This window comes from Lepidothrix coronata, unplaced genomic scaffold, assembly GCF_001604755.1.
Source record: "Lepidothrix coronata isolate B3197 unplaced genomic scaffold, Lepidothrix_coronata-1.0 Scaffold170, whole genome shotgun sequence".
In the NCBI taxonomy this organism is placed as follows: Eukaryota; Metazoa; Chordata; class Aves; order Passeriformes; family Pipridae; genus Lepidothrix; species Lepidothrix coronata.
In genome coordinates, this window is record NW_016690350.1 from 1,229,758 (window position 1) to 1,246,880 (window position 17,123).

Genomic DNA, 17,123 nt, shown 5'->3' on the forward strand with positions numbered 1-17,123 from the left:
TGAGTTAAGAGTTGAGATTCTCTTACTGGTACAGGCCTAAAATCTGCTGGTTTTGGTCTTAAGCCAGTGCATTTTTTGGGGGGGGAAATACCTTTCCTGTGCAATAGAAACTACCATTTTTCTCTAGGGAAAATAGGAATAATTTCTATGCTGAGCTGAACTGGAGTATTTGAGCACTAAATATAATCAGAAAACATTTAACATCTAATTTCTGTAAAAATATAATGATCAGCTTTATGGCAGTACTTCATCCCATGCAGGTGGATGGTGATGTAAGTGGACTGGTCCAGAAGAAGGGGGGATTTATTTAACATAGTTTTAGGCTTAGCACCACTAAATGTGTCTCTTGGGGTGCTTGAGGTGCTCAAAACTGAGCCATCCAGGCAGAAAGGCCTCATGTTTGCCTTTGAAAGCCCTCCTGCCACAGGTGTGGCCACTGGTAACTGGAGAGCAAAGAGGGGAGCTGTAACTTGCAGGGTTTTTTCTGGAAAATCAAATTGTGTGGTTACAGATCATGCCTGTACTTAACTGGAGGCTCTTTTGTAGAAGTTTGGGAGAATGATGGAGGTGTGGACCTCAGCCTCAGCTTTTTCTGAAGCTTCAAAAGCATACAGGTTATCATTATCACTTGTCAGTCCTGGGATGATTATCTTGGAGGAAATGTTACTGTGCTGATATAAGTTCTTTATCCAGCAATACTCATGACTTCCTTGGAGCAACATGCAGAGCTCTTAATAACACTGTGAATGACTTATTTGGGAAAAAACTGAAGAACCACATCTGAAAGTCTAGAGGAGGAAAACTTTTTTTTTTTTTGGTGGTGTTTCTTGGATTTGATTGTTCAAAAGAACAACAAGCAAAAACTGCTTCACCTTCTCTGTTCTCAGATGAGAAGCAGCAGTTGTGGCACACAAAGATTAGAGCTTACAAGTGTCCTGAAATTGGAAAGATGCTTTACTCAGGTCTGAAGAAGCATTTGGCTGCATTTAGTAATTTTTATGTGCCTTATCATGACCACACAAGCTATTCGGTCACTTAAAGCTTGAGTGTGGAGCTGGGATCCTGCTGCTGCAGAAACAAAGGGTGTTCTGCACAGAAAATCACTCTGCTGTGATTTCTGGGGGCCAGCATCAATGTGAACATGGGAGATAAACAAGAAGAAATAAGGTATCGCAAAACCTTTTCAAATTGGAGTGGCACAAGGCTTGTTGCCTGTTAGCTGTGCTCCGTGTGCAGCTCAGGAGGGGGCAGTCCTGCCTCTTTCCAGCCTGATCGGTGGGATTGAGGCTGTCAGAGTGATCAGAGCTCAGGGGTTCCACAGGCACGGGCAGCAGAGGAAGAGCAGGGCTGGAGGAAGGCTTGCAGAGGGCAGTGCCTGGTGTGGGTGGCATCCAGATGAGAGCAGCTGGGTGTGGGTGTCATGTTCTGGGAGTCAGGGCTCTGGAGCAGTGTGAATTTTGGGAGAGGATTTCTGGCTTGTGTTTCCAGCTTGCTGTGCTGTTATGGGTGCTCTGCTCTGTGAGAATAGAGCAGGGACAACTGTTACTCTGGCTCAAGTACTGCTGATCTTTAGAGCTTCCCAGCATTTTTGCTGTTATTGCTGTTATTCTGTTGTTTCTTCCCTGTGGCTCCGTGACAGCAAACTTTTGTCGTCCAGCTCCTCAGTTCCTGTTAGAGCAGTGGGGAGGGATGTGCTGCCACAGTGGGATGCTGCTGTTTGACTGAGCTCTCTCAAAAGCACAGTGTGTGTTGTGGTAAGAAGTCACAGAAAGCTTGGTAAAGGTGGAGAGGAGCTTTTGCCTCCCTTCACGAGCTCTTGAGCCAGACTGGCTCCCTGGTAGTTCCTGTGCAAACTATGATTTTTCCTCCAGACTTCTCCCACTCTTTTCTAGGTCTGCCCTTTTCCTTGCACTTCGAGGTTCTGCTTCTCCCCGGTTTCTGTGCTGCTCTGCTCTTGCTTGGCTCCCTTTTTAGCATGAGAATCCTCCCGATGTGGAGGAGTTAACTGCAGTGTTGTGCAGCTGCCAGGCAGTTTGGGTTCTTGTGTCCTTGTTAAAGTGGAGACATTGGCTTGTAAATATTCCACTCTGAGGTCTGATTATGGCTCAGACCAGCGGCTACAGACATCTTCCTACAATATATTTTGGCAGGGCTGGGTTGATTAATGAAGCTTGAAGCATGAGAAGGAAAACTCTGGGAAACTCCTATGCTGCACTTAAAATATCTCCTGTAAATTAATATTTCTGAAACATGTTGTCTGCTTTAAACTTAGACCCAGGGGAGCAAATGTGCTGATATGTATGAGCAGTTTGATTTCCTTCCCAAGCTCAGCAAGAGACTGTGCCAGTGAAGGGCAGCAAGAAGCTTTGAGCAGAGAAAATAGAAGTTTAATGTTTCTGGCTGTTGAATGAAAGAATTGGGCCGTTATGGAGATAACTGAAGGATGGAATATCAGCATCTCAAAAGCCCTGCAGGGATGTCTAATGCTGTCCCTCTAAAAAGTGCTGTGTTGATGTAACGAGTACTTGAAGTAATGACTTTTTAATGTCTTTAAGGGAAACAAGACCACCCTGATTAGCTCTAGTTTTATTTTCCAAAGAGTTGTGATTACTGAAGTATTGCTGTATGTCATGAATAACTTGGTTCTGTGGCTGAGGTACCTCAGGCTTGCTACAAAGTGGTTAGGTCTCACTTTCTCTCTCGCTTTGAGGCAGTTTGGCAGCTGAACCAAGTTTAAATGTGTTTTTTCCTACTGGAATCAATGTCCTGGTAGTCTCAAGGTAAAGACCATGAGCTCCTGTATCGGATAGTGGCTCTAGGGCTGGGAAGGGGGATGCTGTGAGCACTGTGGAGTGCAGGGCAAGTCATCATGTGGGTGCTGGGACGGGAGTTGGTGGCCCTGCCTCTGCACTGTCCCATTGTCCATCCCCGTTAGTTACTGCCACGTGTGTCCCTGCAGCTGTGCAGTCTGAAGACCTGACCTGAATAAAAAAAGCTGCTTACTTTTTTCCCTCCTTTTTTTCCTGGTTGGATCACTGTGGAAATCCTCTTTGTCATGAGCCTGGGAGAATTCATGTGTGAGAAACCTCCCCAGGAGCTGTCTAATACATTTGTGGGGAAAGTTGTGGAGCATTTCTGTCTCAAGGAGAAGTGCCCAGAGCATATTCTCTGATAATTCTCTTGAGCAAACCCGTGTAACTTGTCACAAAATTTTGCCACTGGACATGGATGTTCCATGCCCTGAAAAAGCTGCTTTTGAACTTCAGTGCCAGTGAAAATCCTTCATGGTTGAGCTGTAGCTTTTCAAGATTGTTGGGGGAAAAGTTCTCCTTTCCATTTTGTTCTGTATTTATGTATCTACACACAGGCCAAAGACAAAAAATGGGGGTCACTGAAGTGTTGTGTCAACGTGTATAAATTTCAGGGCAAGTGTGAAGGAGTCTGTAATGCTGATGCTGGAGAACAGCCCACTGCACACTGGGCTGAATGTTTTTAAGTGACTGGTACCTGCAGGAGGACATGATATGAGTTCTGATTTTTTTTTATATGGATAAATAACTTTAAAAGGTATTTCAAGCTGAACACACACAATTTAAGCCCCCTGAAATGCTACTTTTCAATTTCTTCCCCCTTGGGGTGGGGGGTGGCACATGAGTGACCACACCTGCACTGTGTGGCCACCTGGCAGTGGGGGTAAAATGCCTTGTTAGGAGTTAAACAATTAGTCACTGCAAAACCTTGGCAGTGAGATGCTATCTAGCTAAAATTACTGGCTGAACTTTAATTCCCAAGATGGGCACTGCTTCGTTGTTTGAAGCTGTTTGTTGCTGTCGTGATCAATACGAGTCGTACTTTTCATGAGTCTTCATATTCTGCTGTTCTGAGCACAGTGCTGGCTGTGGATTTCATTGGCAGTCTCCTTTAACTCATTTTCTGTTCTCCAGCATTAATCTTCGCTTGTCAATGTTTTCTAAATCTAATCCAGCAGAGCCCCAGGAAAATAAAGCAATTGTTTAAATTGATGGTTTCGAACAAAATAAATCATAAATCAGTATATGATCTTTGAAACCTCTCTTTATCTAGAAAGTGTTTTCCTTTTTTTTTTTTTCTTTTTTTTTTCCTCTCCCTCTTGGAATGTGATTATGGAGCCTGGATTAGAGATGTGCAGGAAGCCCGTGCCACCTGCAGGTGCTGGGGAGAGGCTGCATTTCTCAGCAGTGCCCAGTGCTGTCCAACCTGCTGAGCTGCCTCTTGCAGGGCCTGCAGGTGATCAAAATAAACGTGCTCAGCTTTCTTTCCTCCTTCAGCAAGTGGAAAACATGGAATATAACAGAGAGTGTTCTTCCAGAATTCCCATGTTAATCAGTCCTGACTAAATATAAGTGGAAAGGGCTCGGATGAGTTGGGATCAGTGGGGGGTTGTTTTCTTTCTGTTGCCTTCACAGAAAGCAGCTGGTGCAGCTCTAGGTCTGAGGACCCCACGGGCCAGAACTCTCATGCTTTGGTGTATTGGCTTCTGTATTAATTGATATTCCTCTCTTAATGAGAGCCTGATGTCTGTCTGGGAGGTAAAAAGATGGAGCTGTGTTTCTTCTAAGGGTGAACTGGTATGAAGTCAGGTTTCTGGCTGCTCATTGTCAAATTTTAGCTATTTGGGACTGTGTTCAGCCTGAACCCCAGGTGTGCTCAGATGCCACCACACAGTGGCATTGCTGGAAGCCAAGCTGCTGTGCAGGTTTGAAGCTGCCTACAAATAACCCTCTCAAACAGCAAGGGAGAGCATGGATGGGGAATGATTTAAGGAGAACAAAACAAAGTAATGGAAGACAGCATGTGCTGCTAATTACCTGCCATTCTGATTTCTGGAGTGATTTTTCATCCATGAGCTGTGTAGTCGAATTCAGCAGCAAACCAGGAGTACGTTCTGGCTTGTGGGCATGTTAAACACTGGGATTGACATTGTGTCATTCCTGCTCCAGGTCTTCCATTTAGGCTCGTGCTGTAGCTTGGGGAGTGCTGCTGGAGCTGGGTAGTTCATCATAAGTCGTAATTGCATAAAGATGATCTGCAGGAGCTCCCCAGACTCAATTTCCACTTGTAATTGGCAGATGAAAGAAGACTCAGAACAATTATCTGATATTAATTACGTCAAAGACTTTTTAGGTTTTCCTCATCTTTAAAGTCTCCCTTATTGACATGACCAGGGAGCTTTGTGCAGGGAAAGGGGGAGGGAGTCTATGACTCTTTCAGCAGTTCTATCAGAAGCTGACTCGTGCCCCTTCATGGTAGAACATCTTCAGCAGCTTTAGCTGTTGAAGTCTCGTGATCTCCAAATATCACATCGGTGTAAAATGTCCACAACACCTCAGCCTGGAACTCGATGCTGGGCTTTGTGGAGGAGAAAGCACAGGGCTCAGAGCTGGGCATGTCGTGCCCTGCTGGGCATTCACAGCACCCAGTGCAGCCCTGCCTACTTGTGCCTCTCAAAATTCAAATATTCATTTCGGTATTTATGCAGAGTGGGCTGAAAACCGTGAGCAGGGCCTGAAAATTCAACCCCTGAAACAAAGTAGTTGTGCCAAACCCATTTCAATGGAAAAGGAGCTTTCTACAACCAAGACTTTTATTGGATAGTTTATCCTGTGAGGGGAAGAAGGGAGATGTGGCTTTAGTGGACACCTCTAAAAAAACCAAAAAATGAGTTTTAATTTTGCAGAAAAAGCATCTATAAAGTGGTAGCTACTCTTGCAGGTGAGACTGGACAATAATTCCAGACTTATTTTTGGAAGAGTGGTTCTGTAAGGTATGGGAATGTTAAGGAGGAGAAATTCTAACGTAGCTGTGCCCTGATAATACACCTGCTCTCAGCCACACTCTGCAGTTACTGAGTTCTGTGCACTGAAGGCAGAGAAGAGTTCCATTAATTCCAGAAAAATCCTGGATCAGATAGCTCTCTGCTGGAGGTCTGTTATACACAGGTTATTTTCTGAGCTTGTGTGGACTGGTCCTGTGCTCTGACAGGCCTGATTTTGGTGGTTTTTTTGTTTGGTTGAGGTTTTGTTTTTGTTTGGGGGGTTCTGTTTGGTTTGGTTTTGTTTTAGTTGGGGTTTTGTTTATTTTGTGTGGGGTCTCTTTTGTTGTTGTCATTGGTTGGTTTTGTTTTTTTTCCTTTTCCTCTCTGGTGTTTAGTCTTGTGGCAGCTGTATTATGGGATGGCAAGGGAAAATAGTCCCTGCCATAAGGAAATAACCTGCAATCTGTGAGGGCAGGGGGAGGCTTTCTGTCTTGTTCCAGAGGGTGTAAAGCCCACTGGAGGGTATCAGGCATTTGATGTAAAGCTGGAGTAAGCCTGCAACCAAAAATGGGCTTAAAGAGAACTCAAATCATGGGTGGAAGTTACAAACCGTGGTTTCTCAGCTTCCCAGCACATGGGGCATCAAATTTGCTTGCTTTCATTTCTTGATGCCTATTTTTACAAATGCTGTCAGCATGTTGTGTGTTCCCCAGCTCTGCTTGTCCTTCAGGTTTATGTGATCAAATATAAACCTTGTTTTCCTAGGAATCCGGGCAGGAAGAGTGAAAGTAGGCAAATATAAATACATACCTCCCTTGCCTTGTTTGATTGAGCATCCCAGTGTCTGTGGGACTGTGGAGAGGAACTGTCTACTGAGGGTAGCATGAATAATGGCCCTCACTCCCTTTTAAAACAGGGTAATAATATGCAATATTTATTGTATTTGCCTGAATGCTCAAAAATTATGTTTTGGCTGAAATTTATACCCGGCCAGGCCCCTGGAGGGCACCAACGGCCAACATTACGGATTTTTCACTCTCCTTTTAGCTATTACCCACTGACACACAGCACTGTGAGAATGGCAAATATATCCCCACGTATAGATTAAAGTGAACTTGCTTTGCCTTGCATAATTTGAAAATTCAAAAGACCAATTTCTTAGTGTAATTGAAAACCGCTACATTTCAGGCTTATTCATCGAATCAGTATTTCCAGTTAGAATTCAAATTAATCTTTCTACCTTTAAACAAGATAACGAGGGTGTAGTTATATTTACTCAGCCTTTTAACAATCAGATTCAGTGTAGCTGCATATGATTAACCACACAGCCACGACTGCAGAGGGTTAGTGTGGGCATGACTCGAGTCAGGAGGGAAATTCATCTCTTAGGGCTGAAAATCTGAACTGACAGTTCAACACTCAGCCCAATGCCCCAGTCCCTCTGGAAGAGAAAAGTAAAAAGGAAGGAAGGAAGGAAGGTGAAATGACCAGCCCAACATAAGAGCTGTGTCAGCTTCTGTATGTTCCTCCCGGGATTATTTTCTTTTTTAAATTCAGCCTGGAGTCCTCTTGCTTTAAAGCTGTGTTAATGCAACTTTACTGAGTTACCTCCAACACCTGTCAAAAAGAGATGTGACATCTGAGAGTGTTTTTGGAGCACATCTGTGCATCTGGGTGTTCTGTGGGTTGGTCAGCTGGAAACACAAGTTTGAGGTTTGTGCATGGAAACCTTTATCTGGGGCACACCCTGCTCTGCATCTCAGGTGTCTGGTGTGGTGGGTAAATTGGGTGATAAAAATCCCCAATTCTCTGAAATAACAATGAGTGGGTTTTAGGAGCTCAACTCTACAAAGAGAAGCCAAAGGGATAATTTTACCAGTATCATCCTAAATTTGGGCACCTGAGACGTTGTGGATTTACTTGGTATTTGGAGTGGCTTGGACTGACTGTTTCTTAGGTTGTATAAGGAGGCAGAGCTCCTGAAGTTCAGGAGAATTAAACTGAACCACAAAAATAATCAAACTTTGGCAAAAGAAGGCTTTCTAGTCTCAGTGGTACAAGGCCCAGAGGCTGAATGTCAAAAAAAAAAGTCAGATCGGCAGAGAACAAAGCAAGGGAGCAGCTGGTCCCAGGCTTTGGTGGATCCTGCGTGACTTGCAGTGTCCAAATGGAGATGAGATACCTTTCTGAAAGCTCAGCTCTAACTCCAAGATTAATTCTGAGAGGTCCAATCTGCCCTGTGACATACAAGAGGTCAATATGAAGAATATGGGTTGGTTTTTTCATGCATTAATAAAGAAGGGGCTGTTGCACAAGGTCAGAGCAGACAGGTTTGAGGGCAGACAGTTCTGCCGCGCTGCCTTTCTGCAGGGAAGTGCTGAACATATCCCTGTCCCTGTGGCTGTTTTCCCAGCACCTTACATGGGACTGGGTTTCCTGATGCTGAGAACCTTCCTGGTTGTTGGTGTGGTGCTTGGAGGTGTGGTGTGTAGGTGGGCACCCTGGTTTTCCTGCAGGAAAGCACGTCACTGTGATGGTTCAGCTGGCAACAGCCTTTGCAAAACGTGAGAGGTTTCAGGGGATTTTTTGGTTCTTATTTCTGGGAATGGCAGGAAGTAAACCAGATTGTCAGTAGGATTATTTGACCCTCTACATAGCACATCTTACCTGCAGTGGGCTGTGGTCTCTGGCAGTGTCTGTCCCCTGTGTGAGCTGATGCTCTTCCATTGAGGCTGAGCTGTGTTTCCTTGCACTTGCAGTGTCTCAAATCTTGCACGTGGGCAGCAACTGCCTGAACTGTACTTGCTTGATTTGTGTGTGAGTGTAGACAATGTGCAGAGGGCACCCTTCAAAGTGAATGTTAATGACCAGTTGTTACAGCATCCTGAGCAACAACTGTGCAGGGGTACCCGGGGTGGGTTGTAGGTGCGTGTTCGGGTTGCACTGTCACAACTTCTGAGCTGAATCCACCTCCCAGCTGGCTCCTGCAAACAGGCAGGAGGCAATTTTTCTCACAGGCTTCTACTTTGTGCTCTATCAAGCAATCTATGGCTTGTGCTTCACTATCTGAAACTTGTATTATCATTTATGCTTGTGCAAAAAGGGAATATTCAATTCTACCTGTGTTTAAATATAAAAATCAATGTAATATAACACCCTGAAGAAGGGTGAAGTACTTCTTTGTTGACTGCTGTGCTAATTGTCCTCCCTGTCACTCATTTACAGGTCTGGGCTGGTTTAGCTCTGCATCTCTCTGCTGCACTGTCTGCAGGCACAGGAGTGCAGACTGTTTAATTTGCACTGGGGACTGCCTTTGACTCTCTGAATAAGAAAGCACCTTTAAACACTCCCCACCTCTGCTGAGCTGCATGTTCCTGGTTTCCAGCTCCTGTGTGCACTTGGCCAGCAGGATCAGAGCTGGACCTACAAGGTAAGTGTGGGCAAACTTATAACGAAGTCATTAAATTAATGTAAGTTGTTATTTACCTGTCCAACATCTCAAATTGGACCATGGACTTGATATTTCCAATACTATCATTACTCTGCTGCTGAACCAGCATGGCGATGGCAGGTGGGACTTGCTGGTTCTTCTGGCATCTCTGTGGGCCCTGAGTCTGTCAAGGAAAATCTGTTTTGCATGTGAGAAGACAGGGATTGAAGTTGCCTGGGCGATCCCACAAGCAATCCTTGTGCTACTTTTAACCTGTAGGGACTAAGCAGACAGTCACCTATCCCTGGTCTTTCCCCTGATTACTCTACTGTGCCCAGCATAAACAGGAAAGAGAAGAGACTGTGTCCTAATACACTATTTTTGAAAGGCTGGCTGTTGCTGTGTGAAATCTCCTCTTGAGTTACTAAGGGGTTTTATTCTGGATGGCATCCTGCATATGTTTTTCAGTCACAGACTGGAATAATTCCAAGGAAGCTGTTCTGTTGCCTAATTAATAATACATCTCTTTAAAGAATAAATAAAAAAAAAATCAATGCATATTTAACTGATAAGCTAGAGTAGCTTCAAAAGCACTGTTTTGGTCCATGAGCTGCATAATACAGTGCTGTGCTACTCTGAAAACCCTGACTAGAACAAAACTTTGGATGTGTGAGTTTGCATCGTGTCTAAAGTTGTTGGATGGTTTAATGTGTTGACTTTCATGACTTTTGTTTCTTTCCTGTCTTGGAGAGAAAGGATGAAAAGTACAATTTAGTGAGCTAAGTGAAGTAGTGGAGGTAAAAGCCTCTGTTGCTGCCTTTCTGAAAGGGATTTGTGACTAAGATGAAACCTGCAGCAGCAAGGTGAAGTCATAAAGCCACTGCCCAGCATCACCTCATCCTCAAGCAGCTGTTAGTCAACAAGCTGCTCTGGAAAGCAGCTTATGTGGCTGTTCCCTTCTGTTAAGGAATGAAGGGTAAAATATGGTGTAAAACTAGGATTTGAGAGAGGATTTTTACTTACTACTGTCACTGTCCAACAGTGGCCAAAGCTTCTCATTGTGCACTTTCTCATAACGAGGTAAGAACAGAGGTTTTGGTATGAACTTTTGCCACTCTCACTTCTGCTGGATCTTGTGAAAGATGCTGGTGCCTGGTTTTGTAATACCTTTACCTCATTATTGCAAAGACCAAATAATGGTGTAAACCAGGTTGTTTTTGATTCCTTCATGGCAGTTATTCCTCACCATCACAGACTGTTGACATGGGGAGAGTAAATGAGGAGGGTGTGGAGACCTAATGGGAACATCCCCAACAGACAAAGTTTTTCCTTGTTTTTGTGTGTGTAAAAATATTTAGGTTTATTTTCCTCTGGATATGTGCTTTCAAATAAAGAAGTTTCTTTGGTTTCTAGAACAGTCTTTTGCAGAGATGATAGGCAAACAAGCAGAACCTTTCCCTCTCCCTGGCTGCCTGACCTGGCACTCTGGGTGCATCTCCCAACCTCCTTTTCCAGAGCTATGCCCCAAAACTCCCAGGTCACAGGGGGTTTCCCACTGTCTCTGTCTTTCACGTGGTTCAAGGAGTAGCAGCCAAGATAAAAAAAGGCACTTTTGTTCTGGTGATGCTCAGCAGTACCTCCAAGGTTGGCTGTAACCGGGTGAGCAACACCAGGTACCGCTCGTGGCATTTGGGATTCGAGGCTGGAGCTGCAACGAGATCAAACTACACATCTTGCAACACAAACGAGGATTGCTTTGATGAAAGCTGAGGCTTTAATTTAATTTGCATGGGATCTAGATGGATGGCCTGTGTGATCAAAATGGATGGTGTTGTAAATAGGTTCAGGGAGTAACAGAGCGATGCCAAGTGACAGGAGCTCAGTCGTGGGCTCAGAGACAGGACCTCATCCTGACCCTAAGCAGGAGAGTGCAGGGCATGATGCAGCTTTTTCATCTCCTGCTCGTCAATCATGAGCTTTGAAAGCCTGGAGACAGCTCAGCTCTGTTATATTTTGCTGGAGGGCAGAGGTAGTGCAGTGGTAACTGCGTGGCTCGTGAGATACAGAAACCTCGTGTCGTGCTGTCTGCACCTCTGGAGCAGGAGCACTGCTTCCTCTTGGCTGTCTCACTGTAAGTCATTTTTAGCCTCAATTAACAAATAAAACTCATTCATCTAGAGGATGCCCAAAATGGAATATATTAAGAGTCACAGAGGCCATTAAGGAAACTTAAACCCTCATTTTGTCCTGGTGTCTGAAAGATTTATTAAGAGTTCAGGTTGGAGATGTGCAGGAGCTCAGGTGGTCAGTTGTACACTGGACAGGAATCATTAGGAGAATATATTCTTTAAAGTCATTGCCAGTGTTTTTTAAAACATTTTTCTTGACTCCTACAAGCAGAGATAGTCTTTATTTAAAAGATATTATATTGTCTTAAAGCTATGAAATCGATCTCAGAAAGGCCAAAGATTCCATTTTTCTGTGATCTGGTTCCTGGGAACCATCTGGCTGCATTAAAGGTGAGAATTAACTTACTTAGCTGGTAAGTTAATTGATCCATTCCAACTTGAGATATTCTATATTAAGCAAGAATGATTTGGGATCCTTGCCAGTGAATGTCTTGGAGGAGATCTTGCATTTTAATTCTCAAAAATGGTGTTTAAACTCTTTATTTGTTTCCCTGATATCTCCCAGGTTGGATATCAAGCTATGTTAGTTAAACCTTTATCACTTCTGCAAAAATTAAGTCTTTCAAAGGGACAACTTTAAAGATTTAAAGGTCTCTGACTTTCAAGGGTGCTTTTAACAGATGTGTCTTTGCTGAAATGCTCCTTAGCACAATTGCAGTGCAGTTAATCTACCACCCTTTGGAGCTGACTTCCAAACTGGATAATGGAAATTACCCCAACTTCTGTGTCTGTTCCTAACTGCCTAAAGATGGTGATTGCAACAGCAGGGAAACAAATAGCTCTGTGGTCCCTGAAAATGAGATTTATCTTACACTACTCATGTGTTCCTGAGGAATCTTGGAAACAGTGTTTTCAGTTATCAAATCCAGCTCCTGATTTTGTGAGCGACTGTGTAACAGAATCAGAGTAAAATAACCTGGGAGGATGTTAGAGAGGTCATGTAACTCATCCATCAGCCCCAAGGCAGGATCAACTATATATTAATCCTGACAGATATTTATTCAATGTGTTCTGAAAGATCTCCAATGGTAGAGAGATGCTCTGCTAATCTATTCTCTCTCCTCATCCCTGCCCTTAGAAAGGTTTTCTTGACATTTACCCTGAACGTTTTCTTCTGGTAATTGGGCAAGAAAACTGAGTGACTTGTCTTATTTGTTCCAGGTATGGAAAAAAGATTATATTCTACTCTATGTATATGAAGGCTTTGAGGTCCCCCCGTGGGTTGTGTGCTCTTTAGGGTACACAATCCATAATGTTTTAATGCTTTTAATCTTTCTTCTTGTCGCTGCAGATCTCCCATCTCACTGCACTCCTGTTGCTCTCCCCACTCAGGCTGCATCTCTCCTGATCCAGAGTATCTTTCTTAAGTGTCTCCAGTAGCATCCACCAGCCTCTTTTGATTCAGTAACTGTTTGAAATACGTTTGCTATCAAGATTAAAGTAAACAAGGGCTATTATTTAAACATTGTTTCCTCTAACTAGATCAGTCTTCCATAGTAACAGTAGTCCTGGTAAAATTAAACCTAATGCTAAATATCAATATGGAACCAAATGTGCATTTTGAAGTGAAATTGGAGTTCTAAAGCAGGCTTTAGCAATATCCAAGCTCGGTATTTTTGCCCAAAATTTGGATTTGGACCCAAACAGCTTCAGTCTTTCACCTTTTTTTAAACAGATGTTTCCTATTCCCTTTAACTATTTGCTCTTCCCTGAACACTCAGTTGCTATTTGTGTGTGTGTGTTACAAGAAGTTCTAGATCCTTCTTGTTGTGGAAGGTATTCTCATTTGCACACACTCTATGATGTGACAGCTTATTTAATAACAAATGGCACTTGTTGCTGATTTTTGTCACATGAAACTTCTGCAGAGCCTTTTTTCCTCCTGCAATTAAACCCTGCATCTCAGCTGCTGCCTTTGTTTCCTTTGAACTCATCAGGGGAGGAATATAATCAGACATTTGAAATTACAATCTTGGGTAAGAGGCAACGTTAAGGTGTTGAGTACCACAAATCTTTGTTTAGCATTTCAGAGCAGGTAAGCAGACAGGCCGAATAATCTGCACTCATTTCTGAGCAATAATTTAAGATTCTGGGGAATCAGATATTGCCCTAAGCAGTTTTGAGGAAATAAGACTCAGTTGATCAAGGTGGGAGAATAAAGCTGCAACAGCAGAAGCTGCAGAGATTTAATAGTCACTCCCAGCTGAGTAATGCATCTATTCTTCATCCTGCTGGAAAATTAGGGGTGTGCAGAGATAGAGATGGCAAGGATAAAATGTATGTAAAAATTTGGGATTAAAGGAGTCCTTTTGATCCCTTTAAACCAGTCCAGAAGGCTCCACAGAACCTCTGGCTCTTGCCTAGTAAGCCTCACCACCTGCCCAGGCGGGCACAATAATGAACTGCAGACCTTCAGCACGAAAGGGGGAAAAATTGTGATGTGCCAGAGGGGGAAAGCAAGACATGGGAATCTCTTGCTGGTGTCTTGAACTACTGAATTAGCAGCAAATTTGCTGGCTAAAAAAAGTCCAGCTGGTGTTAAGAAATGAGTTGCTTTCCCAACTTCAAAGCCTGCACTGGGCTGTCCAGGGAGGATAATTCCTTCCATGAACAGTCCATTTAACTCCTGAGTGCGTGAGCTACGTGAGCTCCTGGAAGAGGTTTCTCTTTTTTTACATGTCTCGCAAAAAAAGTGTTGAACAGTTTGTGCTTAAGGTGAGAAAATACCTCTTTGAAAGGTTTTTATGGAAATTGCTTCTGTGACAGGGTCAGAGAGAAAACTTTGTGCTCTGTGGCTGCAGGAGGAAAGGACCATCTGAGTTACAGCTGAAGGAACTTCGCTTTATTTTTGAAGCCGGGGTGATTTCCTTAGAAACTTTGTTCTTTGGGATGAGTGCCAGGGGCTTCTAGAAGAGGTTTTACTTCTGAGCAGAGCTTGGATCTTTCTTGACATAGTCCTTCTGTCACGAGCCTGTTGGGAAGGTGGGTGTGGAGTTTAATGGAGTGGGTTACAAAGAGTGTGTGTCAGTTTGGATGGTCCAGAGTGGGCAAGGGGGGGATAAATCACTGGGAATTGGGCTCAGCCTTGTGTTTATTCCCCTGCTTTCAGTGTGTGCAAAGGCAGGAAGGTGCTGAAGCCGGTAAAACTTTTTGGCTAATTTTTGTAAGAGTGAAACTTCCAGAATTGCTTCATCTTTATGCAGACTGGCTTTGTGAAGCGTTGCCATTCCGTGACATTCTGCTCGCTGTGCTAAATTCAGCAGGGCTTTTTTCATGTCGAAGTGGAGCTACAATAATTTCTGAGCTCTGTGCCTTGTTTCAATTATTTACCTCTGCAAAAAAGATTTTTATAAATCCTCCTCTCCCTTTCCTGTTATTAACTTTTTTGACAAACTTTTATTTAAACCACGGAGACAAAGATGGATCTTTCCTTTATAGCTCTGCAAAGTTAGATTTACTTCTTTGACCTGTTTCAGTGTGATTGAAAGCTAATCTGTCTCTTTTATTGGCTTTTGGTAAAGCATGTATTTCTTTGTTTCCCTTTTTCATTCTGCATTGTCTTGTGAAAATATGTAACTTCAAGCTGTAAAAAATTATCCTCCTATGGGAAAGGAAAAGAAAATGACAGCCCTTAATCCAATCCAAGAGAAGGTTTATGTCTTTAATTAGCTGCTTGGATTGTGTTCATGTATGATTCAAATAAAATGAACTATGAGCAATAATAAAGGTCCTGTGGTCACCTCTGACCTTGCAGAGAAGAGGGCTAAAGCCAGAAAGCTTTTTTGGCTCAACATCAGTGACAACCACTCGAATTTGTCTTTTTTTTGGAGCTACTTTTTGCCATAAAAAGCATGTGGAATGCTCTCACTGCAGTTAACACACTTGGCCAAGGGTATGATATGGCTTGTGGGCTGCAAACACCAAAGACTGATATTTTAAATTCTGTTCTCTCCACTTTATAATTAGTCCACTTTATAATCAGTCCTTTCAGAGCTCTAATCCTACAGTATATGTTTCCAACCCCTCTGCAAGAGTTATTTACCTTTTTTTTTTAAATGCACTTGAAGACATAAAATTACTTCTGTGTTATGCTACAATTTTAAAGCTCATATTACAGTTTATTGAGTTTTTATTCATGTTTTGCCTTACTCAGGTGGATGATCTTGTGATTATCTGTAGTATTGGATTAGGAGAGAGAATTTTTCCCCATATATATGTAATTCTTTCTGCCTCTAAAGAGCTGAATGAGCATGAGGGAAATGTCCAGGGATATTGATCCTGGGATTTATTTTGCTGACTCACAGCAGCCACCCCAAATTGATCAGTGTTCCTCCTGTCCAGTGGGAAGCATCTCCAGGGTGTCTCTGGCAGCTCCTGACCCTCTGCAGCAGGGCCAGCACTTCAAAGTTGTGTTGCCAGACTTAATATCTTGCTATTTGTGACACATCTGCAGAATTGCAGGGAGGGAACACCAATAAAATCTGCACAGTTGCTGCTTGGAGTAGTTAAATTTATCAAAGTGCTTTGCCTCATTTTCTATTCAATGGCTCCCACTATGTGAGAGTGTAAGTAAGTGCTATATATAGGTGTAAATAAGTACTATGGCTGCTTTTCTCTTGTCTTTGGGAATGAAATAGCATTTCACTGGCATGAGGGCACGTTCAGGTGTCTGATAGAACAGTTTATATAACATATATATACACTAGGATGGTGTATATATATTAGTGTGGCTACTGTTCACTGCTGCTCTGTTGCTGAATGTGTGAAATCACATTAAACCCAACAAAACTGTAAATAAAATACAATAAAGGCTGTTAAAATTAGCAGCTGTTCAGTTAGTGATAGAAAAATCTTCAAAAGACCTGTGTTTCACAGGGTTTTGAATATGATTGACAAGTTCTGTACTTCATGTTTTTGGGCTGAAAGCAGGTGGATTCAGGTTTTCATTGATGTTGCTCTTCATTCCTTAGGCATATTTTGTTCTGGTGTACCTGAGATATTTAATGATGCATCCATAAATACGTGCCCTTTGTATATAGACTGTTAGAAATAGTTGTAAATTGCAAATTAATATAGTTTATTTAGCAATTTCACCTTATTTCTGAAATAATAACTTATATTGGTACATTCATTATGGTGCTGTTTACCTGTAAATCTCACCAGCCCAAACATCCTTCCAAAAAAAGCCTCCAAAACCAACCAAAAAACTCCCAAAGCCCCTGTTTAAACCAGGCATATTGATGTAGAAGGCATCTGAGTGATACAGTAACCTTCACCCTGAAATAAAACAGCTGGATAAAATAACCTTGAAGAGCTGAAAAATATTTCAGAGCACAGTTGCACATTTCTGAATGAAAAGCTGGGTTCAGAAAGCAGTTTTGACAAAGTTCAGCACTCAAGGTTAATTCACGAGTGTTGAGGCAATTGTGGGGTGAGTGGAAACTTCAGCTTTGTAAAAGAGAAGGGTAAGGAAATAAAGAAAAGAAGAACTGCTCACAACTGGGTGACAGAAGAATGTAAATATTAAAAAATGAAAAAGAATGTGTATGGGGTAAAGTGCCACACAGGGAATTCAATATTTTACTGGCTAGAAATCCCAACAAACAGAGAATTATTTTCTGTAGTTCTCATCTGACTGAGGAATAATGGTGATGATCCACATACTTTATTAGTGCAAGTGTTAATTTGTGCCCTGCCTTTACTCAGATCA

The 17,123-nt window shown here is 42.7% G+C and overlaps 1 long non-coding RNA gene across 1 annotated transcript in view; it reads left to right on the top strand.

Annotated features, from left to right (window-relative positions):
* LOC108504632 overlaps nucleotides 1-17,123 on the top strand; it is a 171,157-nt gene that overhangs the window by 56,098 nt on the left and 97,936 nt on the right. The window contains exon 3 of the long non-coding RNA XR_001877189.1: nucleotides 9,020-9,224. This is a non-coding gene — a long non-coding RNA (uncharacterized LOC108504632). The remainder of the gene's footprint in view (nucleotides 1-9,019; nucleotides 9,225-17,123) is intronic.